The sequence below is a fragment of the Stegodyphus dumicola genome, chromosome 4 (genome assembly GCF_044657685.1).
Source record: "Stegodyphus dumicola isolate Sdum_Otavi_A_Nest chromosome 4, ASM4465768v1".
In the NCBI taxonomy this organism is placed as follows: Eukaryota; Metazoa; Arthropoda; class Arachnida; order Araneae; family Eresidae; genus Stegodyphus; species Stegodyphus dumicola.
Window position 1 is genome coordinate 76,333,970 of NC_140771.1, and position 17,413 is coordinate 76,351,382.

At 33.4% G+C, this 17,413-nt stretch overlaps 1 protein-coding gene across 3 annotated transcripts in view; it reads right to left on the reverse strand.

The window, feature by feature from the left end:
• LOC118188901 (centromere/kinetochore protein zw10 homolog) overlaps positions 1 to 17,413 on the reverse strand; it is a 74,758-nt gene that overhangs the window by 53,702 nt on the left and 3,643 nt on the right. The gene's annotated exons all lie outside the window — the stretch shown is intronic.

Below are 17,413 nucleotides of genomic sequence, written 5' to 3' on the forward strand. Positions count from 1 at the left end.
TTCAGATAATTTTAGGAAGTTTTTGGATGCTGTTTTAAGGAATTTTGTTTGTCTTTGAAGACAAGGAAATTTCTAAATAAGGTAAGTGGATGTTTTCTTTGCATAGTGCTTAGATGCTATAAATATTTTCCTTTTTTATGTTATTTCAATGTTTGATTTAAAATGTAGTTTATTGAGATTATATATTTTTTGTTTGGCTCTAGTGTAGAATTGGTTGCTCTTTTGATCTTTTAAGTGAAAATAGACTGATGTGTACATGGAAAAAGTCAAGGGAGTTCGCAATGCCAAGTTTGTGCAATTCTCCAATTTTTTTTATGTTAAAATAGGTTGATATGCACATGGATACCGAGTTTGTGCAATTCTTTGACTCGTTATTTTGGCTTTGTGTCGCTGCTACACAAATCAAAATTAACAAGTAAAAGATGGTGTCCTTGTACCGTCAATTTTCACCAAGGGGCACTGCACCCGCAAATATATTTTTAGCAAAACTGACATACAAAACCTGCTTTTTCTAAATTTATATCAATATAATTAAATTTTTACTTCTTTATTTCTTTTCAATGAAAACTGTACATTATCGGGCAGTTGGATAACATATAATTGATTTTTAATTTTTTAAAAAATGAAGTGTTTATAATATATTCAAATTAAACACTTCTAAAAGAATCTAAAAGAATTTAATAGTTTATTTTTCTTCAGTGTTGTTTCTATGGTATCAACAAACATAAATTCATTTTGATCAGCACATATATTCTTGCGATATTTAGGTATCAGTAAACAATGCTCCTTAGTTTTGGGGAATTTTGTTGAACAGTGTTACCGATTCTGGGATCAGTAAATAAAGTAATAGATGTTTTCAAATTTGCCGTTTACTATTGTGTCTCCTCATCACCAACAGTGCAAAAAAATAAATGCATTTTTTGGTAACACGTCTACAATGCAAGATCTTTGAAGTTCTGCAAACGAAACTTGTAAAACTCATTCATTTGTCCAGTTTGATACAAATAAATAGCATATCTAGATAAAATGGAAATTTTTTTAAACATGTCTAGATATACAGGGTGATTTGCTACCAGATTGACAAATTTGCAGGGCGTGTAGGGGGTACAGAGACGACTCAGAACCACATAGGAATGCAAGGTCACAAATGCCATATTTGTGAGCTATGGTGCAAAGAAGCACAGTAAAAGAATAGAAACAACATCACAGTAATGGGACAGAAAACATTTTATTGAAAGATTGTACTACAACAGGAGTTCAAAAGTATGGCCAGAAGGTATTTGGCAGGCTTGACAGCATCGCTGCATGGAATTCCTTACATTCTGGAAGATTCCTGGCATGTTAGGTATCCTCCCGGAAGCTACATATCTTCGAGTGACTAGGTCTTCAACTGAAGAACTTGTTAATCAAACTCTTTATGTGACCCCAGAAGAAGTCCATGCATGATAGGTCCAGTAATCTTGTAGGCCAGTGAACCAGGCCAACATAACCTATCCACCATTATCCAAAGGTTACATCGAGGTGTCAGCGACTTCAATTGTGTAACATGGAGGAGCCTGTCATGCTTGTACCACAAGGAGACGTGCAATGATGGAGGAACATGTGCTGCATCAAGAAGTTTGGGCAGGATTTGTAGCAAGAAGATCAACTATGCCCTACCATCCAAAGGATTGGGCAGAAAGTACAATCCAATGAGATAGTCTCCAAGAAAGTCGGCCCAAACATTGACCGAGAAACGCTTTTGAGCTGCATGTGGTTGCGTACAATTATGGTTTTCCAAAGCTTACACATAGGTGTTATACTAACTGAAGGCTTCCTCCCGTGTGAAGCATGCTTCATCCGTGAACAATATGGACGCAGCAAATGCGCTGCCTATAGCACTCTGTTGCAGGAACCTGTAGCAAACATCCGGAGTGGCTCTAATAACTGGACGTGATGGAGATGGTATGCACTCATTTGGTTTGCTGCGAGTATCCTTCATACAATGGATTGAGATAAACCCACTTGTTGGGCTATCACTCGAGTACTCGTACTTGGATTGTCTTCTGCCAGACATAAGACCGCCTCATTTCCAGGTATCCTTCTCATTCTCTGTCGATTTATTTTAGCTCTCGTTAAACAACCAGTCTCCTGTATCCTTCTGCAAAGGTCGTGCGATGTGGAGCATACCTGTTCGGCTAACGTTCCTGGCACAACAACCGAATGGTGTGCTCATTTCATTCTCCAGCTCTATACACAATCAGCATGTCAACCAAATCATTGTTTGAATATGCGTTCATCCTGCTACCTCGGGAAACAGATCGCAAATGACAACTTCCAGCAGGATCACAATTCATGCAACCTTCCGTTTAGCGTCATCTGTTACAAGACTGCTAGGAGTAATCTCCCAGAATGTAAGGAATTTCATGCAGCACCACTGTCAGGCCTACCTGACGTTTTCTGGTCATAATTTCGAACACCTGTTGTAATGCAACCTTTCAATACAATGTTTTCTGTCACATTAGTGTGTTGCTGTTTCTGTTCTTCTCTGCTTTTTTGCAACACAGCTCGCAACTACGGCACTTGCGACCCTGCATTCTTACGGTGTTCCGAGCCATCTCTGTACTCTCTACACATACTGCAAGTTTGTTGGTCTGGTAGCAAACCACCCAGTACAGAAATAATCTACATTAGTTTAAACTCTTCTAGCGATTCTATATTTTTCTCTAAAAATCTGTTAAGAGTTCCAAGTAAAATACTACTTCTAGTTTATCAATTTTAGCAAAAATCTAATACAGTCAAAAGTCGTTAATCCGGACTCGTCGGGACTTCGGCGATTCCGGATTATCGATTTTTCCGGATTATAGATCATCAGTTTAAATCTGGTAAGATGGCATGCAGAAATTACAAAATTAAAAATATGAAACCGTAATTTATGAAATAAAGAACAATTATGATCTAAAGGGTATCAAAATTTACAAAAAGAAAAAGCTTAATATTTATTTGTTTACTTTATTAAACATTTCCTTCAATGTAAGTTGCTTCGTTTCATGTGATAATACTTTCTCTTTAATTCTATTAAACAGACATAATTTCTTGTTTAGTTACAAAGTTCCGCTGTTCAAGTCCTATAATTGCTGTGTTGAGAATACCGACTAATTTGTCAATCGAAATGTTTTCTTTTTCAATAACCTCTGGGTCCCTTTCTTCACTATCCGAAGCGAATTATAATGATGAGGAACTTGATTTAAATCATATCAAAGACAGAATGAAATACTACACTTAGTATGGAATTATAAACCAAATAAAATAAAAACATCTGCTCTGAAGATAAGGATAGTGCTGACAGATCAACTTCCAATCCGCTGCATGAAATTGATAAACAGATTTCGGATCTCAAAACATACTTTCGTTTTGTAGATACAAATTGCATATTAGTAAATATATATTGGAAATTCTATTTGACATAATCTTTCTAATCTATCATAATCTAATAATGACATTTCTGCCTCCCCCCCCTCTGCCGCAGAGCAGCGTGAAATTGATAAACAGATTTCGGATTTCAAAACATACTTTCGCTTTGTAGTAAATATATATCGGAAATTCTATTTGACATAATCGAAAGTTCAAGCTTACTTTTATAAAATTGCTCTAACAGTCTGCAAAAAATAATAAGCCGGATGCAATTCGAAGATTAAGGAACAACGCAATCGGCAACATTAACTGAATTAGATAACTTTAGCTTAGCATATAACTCCGTTACAATTTAAACGCGCATGCGCACAAACATATTCGCAGCCGTAAGGATCTTACACGCTCTCGTAAACGCGACGCATGCGCAGAAAGTTTGTAGCTTTGAGTTCCGGATTATAGATCATTCCGGATTATGGGTGTCCGAATTAACGACTTTTGACTGTATATTGTTCCTGTTGATATGTCCTTAAATACTAAATTTGAAAAATTTTGAATGATATTTTAATAGTTTTTCATATATTAGTATATTTTAATATAGCTATATTCCAGAGTAATTGGAAAGGATATTTTGATTGAAATCTGATAACTAAATTTTTTTTGCTATTATAGCACTTCCTTTAGTTCGTTAGAGAGAAAATAATAATGCAAAAAAAATTTTAGACATCACTGTGCGAGTCATTTCTAAAGCTGTCTGCATTGATAGTAATGCAATAATGAAATCATGTCATGTGATAATGAAAGCAAAAAATAAAAACTAAAAGCTTTCAGATTTTATATTACGGCCAAAGGGGCATTTTTTTAACGTTTTGTGTTAAAAACATATTAAATATCATATAATTTGCCCTTAAACCATAAAATTCAATTACATATTAAATATCATATTCTTTACATATTAAATATCATATTCTTTGCCCTTAAACCATAAAATTCAATTCAACAGCAATATCACAAAATATTTAAAAGAGCATACCTTTAGAATTTTTGATACAGTCTCGCGTGCTGAAGATAAAAATCTTTTTTTCGAACAGCACTGCCATTGCTTGCTCGCTTTGAAATCATAGAGTTTCTTAACCCATTAACGAGCCTGCCCCTTGGAACGAAATGCTTTGAAAATGGCCGTGCTGTCAGATAACAAACCCCTCCAAAAAAAAAAAAAAAAAAAAAAAACGTTTTCATTTTCTGAATAATCTCTCTAAGATGGCCCAGCCCAGGGCAGTATGTTTGCTCCCCTTAGTGTAATGGATAAGCCATAAAATTGCCTCCCCGCTATTGAATGGCAAGAAGTACTTCTTGGCTTTAGTTTCGTCTTTCCTCTTTCTTTGTACTTGTAGTTTGTCTTTTAATATGTGACGTCCGAATTTTCCGAAATCTTTTTAGGATTTTAGCTTCCAAGCTTGTAAATTTTCAATTATTCGACATGTTTTATTGGGCAGAATTTTAAGAAAGATCATTATTTATTTTGTTACACAACTTTTTTACTATTTACTTATCTATTTTACTTAGTTTTAGTAGGCCAATTTATTTTGGGAAATTAAATTTTAATCCATTCTTTTACCGACTCAGTTTTCATCACATTATAAGTCCATATATATTTACGATGAGAGTACAATATTTATCAGGAATTTTTGGAAAATTTGGCATACGTATTTATATTTTAGCATTGAATTTTTTCCACAAGTTGTTCGTTAACAGTCGAGCTCATCTTCGTAAATGCTTGATCTTTTCAGCATGGAATTGGCAAGCAATAATCTTCCTAATGTTTTTCGGGATTTTATAGCAATTTCTAGAATTTTGGCAGGTTTCTACAAATATTTTGTTAAGTTTAGCTATTGTACAGTTGTTACTAATGTGGAATTTAAAACCAAAAATGTATTCATTCGTTGATTTGAGAGATCGCATATCGAATTTAAACGGAAGTTTAAATGAATTTGATACAATCTTACCACAGACTAGAAAGAATTATTTCTCTGTGTTGGTTGGATTTTCTCACTTTTCCGTATTTTATACATTAAATGCATAAAGCAGACCCGCACAAAAATCCCTTTTGATTCTTACGGTTTCAGTTAAATGAATTGTAAAATACGAGGGCCATCCAGGAAGTAGATTATGTTTCCGTCTGTGTCCGCTAGGGGCGGGGCTAGCGCGGCCATCTTGGGGTCAGAGCGTTGCGCAGCTCAGTCTGCATCTAGCCGTGCTAGTGAGAGGTTCGTGCTGTGCTCCGTTCAGATACTGTGACGGTTTGAAATGTCTGCGTTAATTGAAAATCCCGCGAGCTGCGCTCAGTAATAAGGTTTCTGACTGCAAAAAACTGTAAACCGATAGAAATCTATCGGCAGCTTCGTGAAGTGTATGGGGACAACATTATCACTGAAGGTGGAGTGCGTCAGTGGGTCATAAGATTTCAAAATGGCCGAACCAATGTTCACGACGAAGATCGAAGTGGGAGACCCAGCATAGTGACCGCCGAACTTCTCGAAAAAGTCGATGCTAAAGTCCGTGAAAATCGAAATTTCACAATAACGGAACTTTCTTTGAGTTTTCCACAAATTTCGCGAAGTTTGTTGCACGAAATCATCAGCGAAAAGCTTGGTTACCACAAGTTTTGTGCAAGATGGATTCCAAAAATCTTGACAGAGGACCACAAAAATCAGCGAATGGCTGCAGCGTTGAACTTTTTGGACGCTTACCATAAGGATGGTGACTCTTTACTCGATCGCATCGTTACTGGTGATGAAACATGGGTGAAACATGTGAACTGTGAAACGAAATTGCAATCAATGCAGTGGGGGCACACAAGTTCTCCCCAAAAACCCAAGAAATGCATGCAAACAATGTCAGCAAGGAAGATGATGGCGACTGTTTTTTGGGACAGAAAAGGTGTAATTTTGGTGGACTTCCTGGAAAGAGGCACTACAATAAACTCTCAAAGGTATTGCCAAACTCTCCAAAAACTCAGAAGAGCAATTCAAAACAAGCGCAGAGGAATGTTGAGCTCTAAGATCTTGTTGATTCACGACAACGCCCGGCCCCACACGGCAAATGTCACTCGTAAAGTTCTTGAATCTTTTAAGTGGGAGTTGTTTCCTCATCCGCCGTACAGTCCCGACCTGGCACCGAGCGACTTCCACCTATTCCCAGCAATGAAGAAGTGGCTGGCTATGCAGCGTTTTGATGACGACGCACAGCTGCAAGAAGAGGTAACGAAGTGGTTGAAGGTGCAGGCGGCCGAATTTTTCGACGAAGGAATTTCCAAGCTCGTACATCGCTACGATAAATGCCTTAATTTGTATGGTGACTATGTAGAAAAGTAGTATTTGAGTGTGGCTTTCATCTGTATATAATAAAATTTGTTTCCTATACTTTGTTTATTTTTTTATTCCAAAACGTAATCTACTTTCTGGATAGCCCTCGTATATATATTTTTTAACTTTCAAAATGTATTTGCTCGTTTATGCATAAATTTAAAATCGCGGAACTTCCATTTACAAATTATATGACTAAACTGCAGTATTTAAGCTAATAACTGAAATTATAGTACTGAAATGACATAGAATATAAGAATAATTATAGTCAATTTAAATAAATTTCTATTCTATTGTAGTCTATTTAAATAAATTTCTATTTTCATTTAAAATTTGTCATTATTAGCATCTCCCGCAGTTTTATGCAATCATCGGATTTTCCGAATTCTGTTAGGTCCTTAGCATAATTTCAAGGCCTAATAGAAAAGTGATAATATGGAAAGACTATGTCTTAAGTACCAATCACCAAGTATTTGTAATTAAATAATTAAATAAAAATAAATATTGAATACCAGCCGCTTTTTTATTTATTTTTAGTCATATAACAAAAGATAAACAAGAATACTATTACATCTAAGAATTATTTAGTAAATTATTTTGCTAATTTTATATCAATGAGGAAACACAGTAAAAATATTTTAATGATTGAATTCACCTTTAAAAATCAAACAAACCCCAAAATTCCTTTTTCCCAAAACTGCGTAAAATGTTTAAATATGATTTGAATGAGTTTTCCAATTCTGTTTTGAGTGATATAAATATTATTAAATTAGGATATAAATTATTATTAGTAATAATTTTTATATTATAACTTAGCAGAATATCGTTTACCATTAAAATTTATATCTAAAAGAATTAAATTTTGTAAAAGAATAAAAAATATAATTAACTGTTCCATTTTGTCCTTTATGCATCTATTTATATTAAAATGGAATCTGGCTAGGGAATTTACGACTTATATATGAACTAAAAATTGGTATCTTGACAAAACTTGTCAGAATATAAAAAGTGTATATATTAGTGTATTAATCATACTTCTGTATACGCAAATGCAGTTTATAATTACCAGCATAAGCATCATAATGGATTTTATTAAAATGACGAAAACTGAATGCATGATCCTAGCATTATCAAACTACGGCTCTTTATCCCATTAAGTATTGCTTGGGTCGTAACCAACACGAGTTTTATTTTTGAAATATTATTCCAAATAAAACAGGAAGCATTAAACGATATGCATTTTAAACAGTTTACTTTTTTATATGCATAGAAATGTTAAGTAGCTTTAAATTGTACTTCATTTCTGAAACTTCTGCGGTACTATTTTTAGAACAGATCAAGGACTTGAAAGAACAAGTACATTTTAGTAATATGCAACGTTAATGATATAGTTCAAATGTTACTGAACAGCTGTACGATTTGTAACTGGCACTGAAAGAAGCAAAATTTATCTGATGATCCAGTCTTCATTTAATGAATTAATAGAGAATGATACAATGCGAGCTGCTGGTCAACATGTTAGTTAAGAAAGTTAAAGTACTTTCTTTTTTCCCCACCGACAGTGAGGCAGCCAATCCACTGCGGCTGTTAGCATAGAGAACTACTATTTGCTTGTACAAAAACTGTACTTAAATCTTACAGCTTATTTTAAATAAATTTCGTATATTAATTACAGCTCTCCCGAAAAGCTCTGTTTTTTATCTTATCTGTTTTAGATTTCAGATTAAAGGAAAATAATCAGTTCTGTTTCTCAGAGACGGGATTCCTGCCTGTTTGTTTTTCGTGATTTTCTACATGTGTAACCCAGTTTCCCACTGAAAAGGCTCCACGAAGGCCCATAGCTCTCGTAAATAAATAGTGGAAAAAAATACAAATTCATGTAGATTTTATGTAAAGACCCATCGATTGATCGATATGTATCTTTTGCATTGAAGAGGGGGGGGGAAGAAAACTGCAGTTTTTGACACCATTAGGAGTCATACATTAAAACAAAGAGATTCTTCTGTCTAGTAGAAAAGGTTATGCTATTAGAATATGACAGAGTAGATGTGGGCTATTTGCATAAGGTGAGGAATGCTTTCATGAAGGATTTTCGTAGGAAAGCTGACTCGTATTCGCATTCCACAGGTGGAAAACCATGAAAGCAAATCATGCGTTCAACATTTTCACCTGGGATCGAATACCGGTTGAACTACCAGTATTCGGCTGCCACAGATAGGACTTCTACACTTACAAAGAGCCTTTCGCTTAAGAACTGTTTATCCCCTATTTCCTTCCCGATGTTAGGCTTTTGTCGTTATTAGGGGACGTTATTTACTGTTGTTTGATTTCAATGAATAAAGGCAAAGCAGACAAAGCCTCTCAACCTGAAAGATAAAATGCTTCAGGTAGGATTTATAGGAAACTGGTTCGCGTTCATTTCATGCATCCGAATTTTGTTTATGTTTCTTTTATTTAGCTCAAAACATACGAGTACTCTCTATTTTAAGAAATGTTTTTGGGGAGTATTTTATAAGGGTAAATTACTTGTATTAATGTTAAACATGGAGGAAAATCACGAAAAGATCCGTACAGTTAGCTCGTTCATCAGTATTCGGAGCCAGGTTTAATTACTGTGGTTCAATGATCTTAATCACTTGTGTTCTAATGGGCCTCATGAGCTTTGCATTTTTGTTGATCAGGCTAATTTATGTTGAAATCGCACGAAATTTACCAAAATTTAAAAAACTGCTTTCTAATGAAATATTCCAGTAATTTTGATTTATCAGAAATTTCGAAATGTGTCAGGTTTCTGGAGTATGTGTACATGTGAGCATATAACATTTAAATTTAGTCATTTTAAACATAAATCAGATAGCATATCTTTTATGGTACACTGAGTAACCTTCAGTGCTATGCAATTAATTCCCTAAATATGAAAGTATATGAAACTTAAATTAGGAATTATAGCAAATCATTCCATAGAAATATGCTATGCCAGTATTAGTCTAGAAAGGATCAATTATGCGTAAATATTGTAGTAGGCATGTTAGGTACAGTTTGTCAGCAGTATAGAAATCATTAATTTAAAGGAGATAATAACGTTATGTGTTCCTTTTGTTTTAGCATAGTTCTGCTCCCGTTACTTTTAAGCTAAACATATCACTTGAAATAAATTTCTTTCTAAAATCACAGGGATATTATTAACAAATCTTCTTTATAAATATAAAGTTTATCCTTTATTATATAAATAATTGAAATGCTTAAATTTGGCATTCTAATAAATATTTTATCTTAACTTTCTGAAAAATTGAATTTATTTTAAAATGTATAAAAATAAATTAAATCCTGAATTTTTTCCAGTCTTATGATAATAAAATTTTAGAATCATCAGTTTGTATATCCATATATATTATAAGAAAGTATCTCATTCTTTTTTGAGGGCTCTTGTGATGTAAGTGGTAGTAGATCGGACTAGTAGTCGGAAGGTCTGCGGTTCGTATCCGTGCGAGAGCATAGAGGATTTTTCGTATTTTCTCCTCAGAAAAACGGAATGTATGGAAACACGATAGACGATAATTCGTGAACACATGAATTAGGCCGATAGAGTCTCGTGCTTCTTTTCTTTCGCCCTATAAGAGGGAAAAAATAAGGAATTATGCCATTCTCCCTATCTTGCTACAAATGGATGTTCTTCCAATTAGAATTTGGAAGACATTGTTGGTAGAAGAATAATTACAGCACTGCTGAATTTTCGCATTGCTTGCTTACTTTTTCTGGTATCACTTTTCCATTACAGTATGTTGATAGGTGAAACAACCCCTTAAAATGTTTTTTACATAATTTACGTTCAAATTACATTAAAACACAATTTTCGGAATTAAACTTCCTACATACGGGTTCCCTCTTTTTTGATACTTCTAGTAAAATTATATTAGGAGATAATATAATAAATATTTCTCTAGTAAATAAATTATTATTATCTTACTTTGTGCAAGTATTAGAAAAACTTTTTTTCGAGCTAAGTGAATTTTAGAGCATTCAACATATATGTAGTATCCGTAAGTGCGACACAACCACCAGAGGGCCTCACCGATGCGCCAGCAGTGAGGTGAAAGAGGAGTATGACAGAGACTTTCTTCTGCTATCCCACGCGAAAGTGGTGAGATGTCTGTCTACACTTGAAGGTGTAGAATAAGGAACTGTAGTTTTCCACGCGAAGGTGGTAAATTGACTGTTTAATACATCAGCAAGTGCGAGTAGGCACTAATCGGTTATGTGATAAGACTGGTAAAACTATACAGAATCCTGTTTGTATCAAACGGCACTTGTGATTAATCTAATCTGTACCTGCTTCTGATTATCTTTATTAAATGTTTTATGGTGTGGAAAACAACGTTGGAATTGTTATTTAGCATCTTCAACTCTCCCACTACACACATATATATATATATATATATATATACAGCGCATTCTATAATTTCATTACACAAAAGTTTTATACCTTAGAGCGTATATCTTTTCTATTAGATTTCGTATTGCTTGAATTTTGAGGGAAAAAGAAAGTCAAGATTTTTACAAATAAAAACAATAAAAAAATATACTTTCCTCCGTTCAGTGCTGTATCTCTTTACTGACGCGTGGGTGCGATTATGGTAAAGCCTCGAGGGCTATCTGCCTGAGGGATGCCTTCGTGGAGGACTTTCTAAGGGAAACTGGCTCGTATACACGTTACACATGGGGAAAACCATGAAAATGCAAACGCAGCAACCCCGTTCGCTGGGTTCAAACCTCGGACCGAACTATCAGCGTTCAGCGACTTTACCGCTTGGCCGCTGGTGGGCCTCTCTTTAATGACGAATTAACGCCAATAGATAGGCTGTTTTCTCCCGAAGGTTCGGCTTTTCTGTAAACAATTAGGGGAAACCGGAAAAGCAATAAAATGATTTTTTACTCATGAATCGGCATCTTCAAGAAACATCGACTCCCAGTGAGTAAAAGCGACCATCTGGCAAGATGTATTTTAGCATAAAATGGTTTGCAAATCCAAATAACATTAATTTAGAGAAATTTTTATGGATGCAATATATAATTCTTAGATAAAAGTATAAAAGTAAGTAAAAGGGGGCGATGTAGGGTGTTTTTCGCTACTTTGAATTTTTAGAATAGGGCCCCAAACATATTACTGTCGACCCTGTATTTAGATTTGCTAACTTTACTAAAGCATGCGATATCTATCTTCTAAGATAGGAATATTTCACTTCAGGCAAACTTTCTAAGGAAAACTTACATGCATTTAGGTTTACATATAGAGAAAACCATGAAAATTCCATTCACGTGATCTATTCCTTCGCTGAAAATAGAAGCCTAGAAGAACTGATAGTGTTGTGTTGCTTCAGGGACTAGATTTCTCACTTTGATTTTGGAATTAGAAATATAATTACAAAGATCTCCACTAGAGGAGATCATAATTCATTATTTTTTTCACACATATAAAATCTGGTTAAATATGTTTCCTCGTTTATAAATTATAGAAGTTTTTTTTTCCAATAATTCCTGATATTTTAAAGGAAAATTTTCATGTATTTTTTCTTTTCTTGTAGCAGGTTGAAATAGTCATTGATTGAAACCACACTAATTATACATAATCGGAAAATGACACAAATGACGTGAACTCTTTCATAATTATATTACTCATTAGCATTAAAAAAAAACTTAACTTGGGTTGAAGATTACCTCAGAAGAGTTTTTTTTAATTTCTTAATTTAGATGCCATACAGTCTGGTAATACATATCTTATATAATATATAATAATAAGTCTGGTTATACTACAGCCATATCAGTGGCCAATAAGACATCTAAATATTAGTTGTTTGATTTGGATTCAAACTCAGACGAACGAATGCAATGGCTGTGTGGTATTTTTTCATGTATAACATGAGTATGAGCTATTTGTTAGAAAGTCCTCTATGAAGGCATCTTTCTACTTAAAAGCAGATACTCCTCGTGTGTTTTGCTGTATTCAAATAATCCTAGACTTCAAACTACGACACCTATCACTCTAAATCAAGATGAAAGTTTTCTAAACAAGACTTTTAAATCGGGCTGTGGGGGTTCCAGTGGCCAATCGCTAAAACCGCTGAATACTGGTAATTCGACATGGGTTCAAATCCGGATGAACGCACTTGTTCTGTGAAAGTTTTCCAGGGTTTTTCTACGTTCAGTGTGGATGAGATCTAGTTTCAATTAGAAATTCTCTCCATGACAGTTTCAGTCCTCTTGCGCAGATTCCAAATCCATTAAATTTTCTTTATTAAATACAATTATAATTCTTTCTTTTTAGAAAAATCGCAGGGAAAAAAACTGTAAACATCAAATTGAGTGCGATTACGAATATTTTAAAATAGTTAAAATTTTGAGCGTGAAAGCTTTTTTAATACGTTCATAAGCAACTGATAATTAGGGGAAGGAAATCATTTTAAATTGGCATAAAACTTTGTCGATTTTTACAATAATCTATATAAATGCGTTTTCAAAAACTTCTGCTGAAATATGAATAGTCGTATTTGTAAAGCATTTATTAGTGAGATCTGTAATTATATACTCAGCTTTTAGTTTTCATAGCCTTCCAGTCATCAGAATAAAGTCATTAAGCGTAAAGCGGGAGAAGGAATTTTAAAGAAAAGATTATTTTTACAAAATGACTCAAAATTTCCTGAGCTAGTATAAGTAATGATGTAACATAAATAATTAAATATTTGCGAAAATTTTGTTGACCTCTCTCAGTCTTACCAATATTTCTGTATAGATATAGAACTCGCGTATGAATGTCACATCCATGCTTTATAATACCAAGAATGTTATAAAAATGACGGTTATTTAATATCAGCATTTACTGAACTTTCCAAAATGTTTAAAAATATAATATTTAAGAGTCAGCAAGTTTGTTTAAAAAATTGTATGCATTGCAATCACGGTGTTTTGTCGCTATAATCAGAAGCTCGTCATCGATATTTAGACCTTTTCTCGATAAACTACAGAGTTCAAATTTTGTACTCGCACAGTTTACGGATGGAAATACGGCAAGGTAAACCGAGTTTTATAAAATTCGATTTAGAGGTCTTAAAATTTAATGTTGAAAAAATTTTTTGCGCATATTTCCATTTAAAGAATAAACTAAAAATCTTACAGATTTTCAGTTTGCATCACTTTACAGAGCGTAAAATAGCTTTTGAAATAAAATTTGCATAAAATTAATATAATTTCTGATTTTGGGCAAATTTTTAAAACTTTATATTTTTATGAGATAAGAGGAATTTTGGAAGTAAAACACAAACAAAAGGAGAAAAATAATTTGTCGTACAGATTAATGGGAATAAGAGCCCCTTTGAAAAATTCCTGTACATTTTTATAATAAAAATAATAGATTCTTAAATAACGAAATCAAATAATCGAATCGCATTGTCAAAAGTATAAGATTTATAAATTTATCAAGAGAGCTGTACGTTTTTTATTATTCATGATATAAATTTGTAGAATTTTTTTAAAGAGAATTATTTAATCACGTGTTCCCAATAAATTACATAATACATTATTTTCTCATTTTAATTCATTAATAATTTTATGAGTCATAAATAAAAATTTATTTTATAAAAACTTGTTTATTTTATTCAATACTTGTTCTAAAACGGAAATTCTTAATTCCTTTTATATATACATTCACTTTGTAACTGGTAATAAATTTTCCTTAGAGTCAGTGTAAGGCCTTTATCTCAAAACATCAAGAAGACTTCTCCCCGCGCTAATGACAGCCATTACCCATTGTCGTCAGGGGTGCACGGACCCTTGTCCCCTTAGGCAATGGGGGTTGGAAGACGTACAAAAATACGGGCTAGACGTTTTTGGCACATTTTCCCGCTATTACAAAAACACGGGAAGATCCGTTTTCGAGGGTACATTTAAACTAACAATAATCCGTACCGTTAAGAGACCTGCATAAAAGAACGAGAAAATCCGGGTCAAACCGTTAATGGGTTAATCAAAAACTCATAAATGCTTTACAAAATATAAAACAGATAATAAAACAAATCCCAAATTCGAGCTTCCAGATGCCTATATTTGAATCAAGGCCATCTTAAGGAGAAGGCCCAATCCAAAGGGGTCCTCCCCTGCTGTAATGTCATGAGCCAGGGCAATCGTAGTAAGGCCATCTCCAAAACAGTACGAGTGTAAGCAGAGCATACGTACAATTAATCTAGAAGGTACGTAGCATTAACTATTCCTTAACTGTAGTAAATTTAACTTTTAGCAAGATGTATCGAAAGTTAAGTATATTTACTAGCTCACTTTAATTTTTCCTTTTAATTAATTCTGTTTGACCTGTACTTTTTAAAGTTAGGTAATGATTCAAAATAAACACTTTTGTAATAAATGAAAGCTTAAAAGATCCCCCCATTTTTATTCATGGTCTAATACATATTTATTACATACGCCATAACACTCATGTTAAATATTATAACAATCTAGTAAATTTCTCTTGTATCTTTCATTTTCAAACTATACATCAAACACAAATCTTGTAATGCTTTATTGGAATGATTCCTTCTTCTAAATTAGACAAGAATAATAATATTAAAAAAAAATCTTGAAAGTTAAAAAATATTGAGCTCGAGTTTGTACATATATTTTGTACAGTCACTAAGCTTTAATAAGAATGTATTAATAATTATAGTCTACAGTATATTTATTATATAGCATTAAACAATTCACTGTAATTCCTTTCCCTTTACTTATTATTTAATTAAGGTGCACCATACAGTGTTAATTGATTTTTACAGATGCTGCGAAAAAGTATCGTTCCGGGATGCAAGTCAAATTACTATGCAAACGAAGATCATATTACAACTTTTAAGTTCCCCAAAGATGATATGCTGTGTAAAACATGGATTAGTAAAATTAATAGGAAAGACTTTGTACTGGGATCATGTGCTTGTGTATGCATTTTGATGAACGTTTCATCATAAGAGACGATAGAGCAACACGACCTGATGGGACAGTATTAACAGTTCAAAGAAAAGTGCCAGTTTTATCGAAAGATGCATATCCTACTATTTTTTACGGTCAACCTAAATATTTATCTTGTCCTTTACCACAAAAGCGAAAGACACCAGAACACAGGACAAGAGAAATAAACGAACGGCGTGAAAATAATTTTAAAAAACTGTGTGCTGCAGACGACATTGCCTCCTTTTCAGAATTTTTGAAACTTTACAGCAATGAATTATCAAATACATGGGCAATAATGAAAGCATGCGATTATATACTTTTTTTGCGTATTGAGATGGAAGATTGTCCATCAGTCACTGTGTCATTTAAAGTCGAGCATGATTTAACTGTTTCAGTTTTTCGTGAAGGTTTAAACATAACAAGTACGTTTGAATGGCTTTCGGGAAAAGATCTATTATATGTAATAAATGGTCAAAATGTGAAAACCTTTCAAATCATCTGTACAGTTATGAGAAAACCTCAAAAACAGTCGAAGAAATGCTGGATTTGGTAACAAACTCTTCAGAAGTGTTCTAAAAATACATCAGATTATGATCTACAGATTAAATTTTTTTAGGGAACAGATATCATTACTGAAAGCTAAACGCCCACCCTACACAGCTGAAATGATGACATGGGCTTGCACATTATTTTATAGCACGTGTTATTCTCGAATACGAGAAAGCTCATCCTTGATTTTACCACATCCTTAATACTTAAAAAAGTTAGCAATAAATGTTGGGTCGAAAACGGGGTTAAATGCAAAGTATTTATCTCATAAATCTTCACAACTACAAAATCATGAAAAGGTTGTGAATCTTTTACTTGATGAGATTTATATTAAACCTACTGTTGCATATAAGAATGGTAAAATTGAAGGCTTGTCATGTACAGATATGTCTCAAGAAGCTTCTACAATTCAAACCTTTATGATTTCTTCAATCTTATCTTCAAATAAAGAAGTTGTTGCAATGTTTCCTGTCCATAATCTCAAGCCAAACAATTTAAAAATTCAAACTTTACAGGTGTTAAAATTTGTTCATGATTGTGGCTTCGAGGTTGTTTCCATAATTTCCGACAACTATGTTAACCAAAAAATTTTTGAAATACTATGCAATGGTCATATGGTGTCTGCTATTGAAAATGAATTTCGTTTGGGAAAAAAGATTTTTTTATTATTTGATTCAGTTCATTTACTGAAATGTAAAAGAAATAATTGGTTAAACCAAGCTGAAACCAATCAAACCTTTAATATTCCATCTTTTGATGATACAGATAATAAGTTGTACTGTGCAAGTCTATTGCATCTGAACAAATTATATAACATAGAGCAACAGCATTCTATAAAAATAGCTCCAGCTCTTTCGGAAAAAGTTCTATATCCAACTTCTTTAGAACGGCAGAATGTTTCTACTGCCGTTCAACTTTTTGATGAAAAGACTTGCAGCATTACGTGTCGAATTAAAAGAAAACAAAAGAGGATATGGAGAAACTGTTAGAGGAACAAAATATTTCATAGAAATAATTTTGAAATGGTGGAGTATTGTCAATGTTAAACATCCACGCAAAGGACTACATTTAGCAGATCCGAATCGTGAACCAGTATTTTCAATTAATGATGATAAAATTAAATT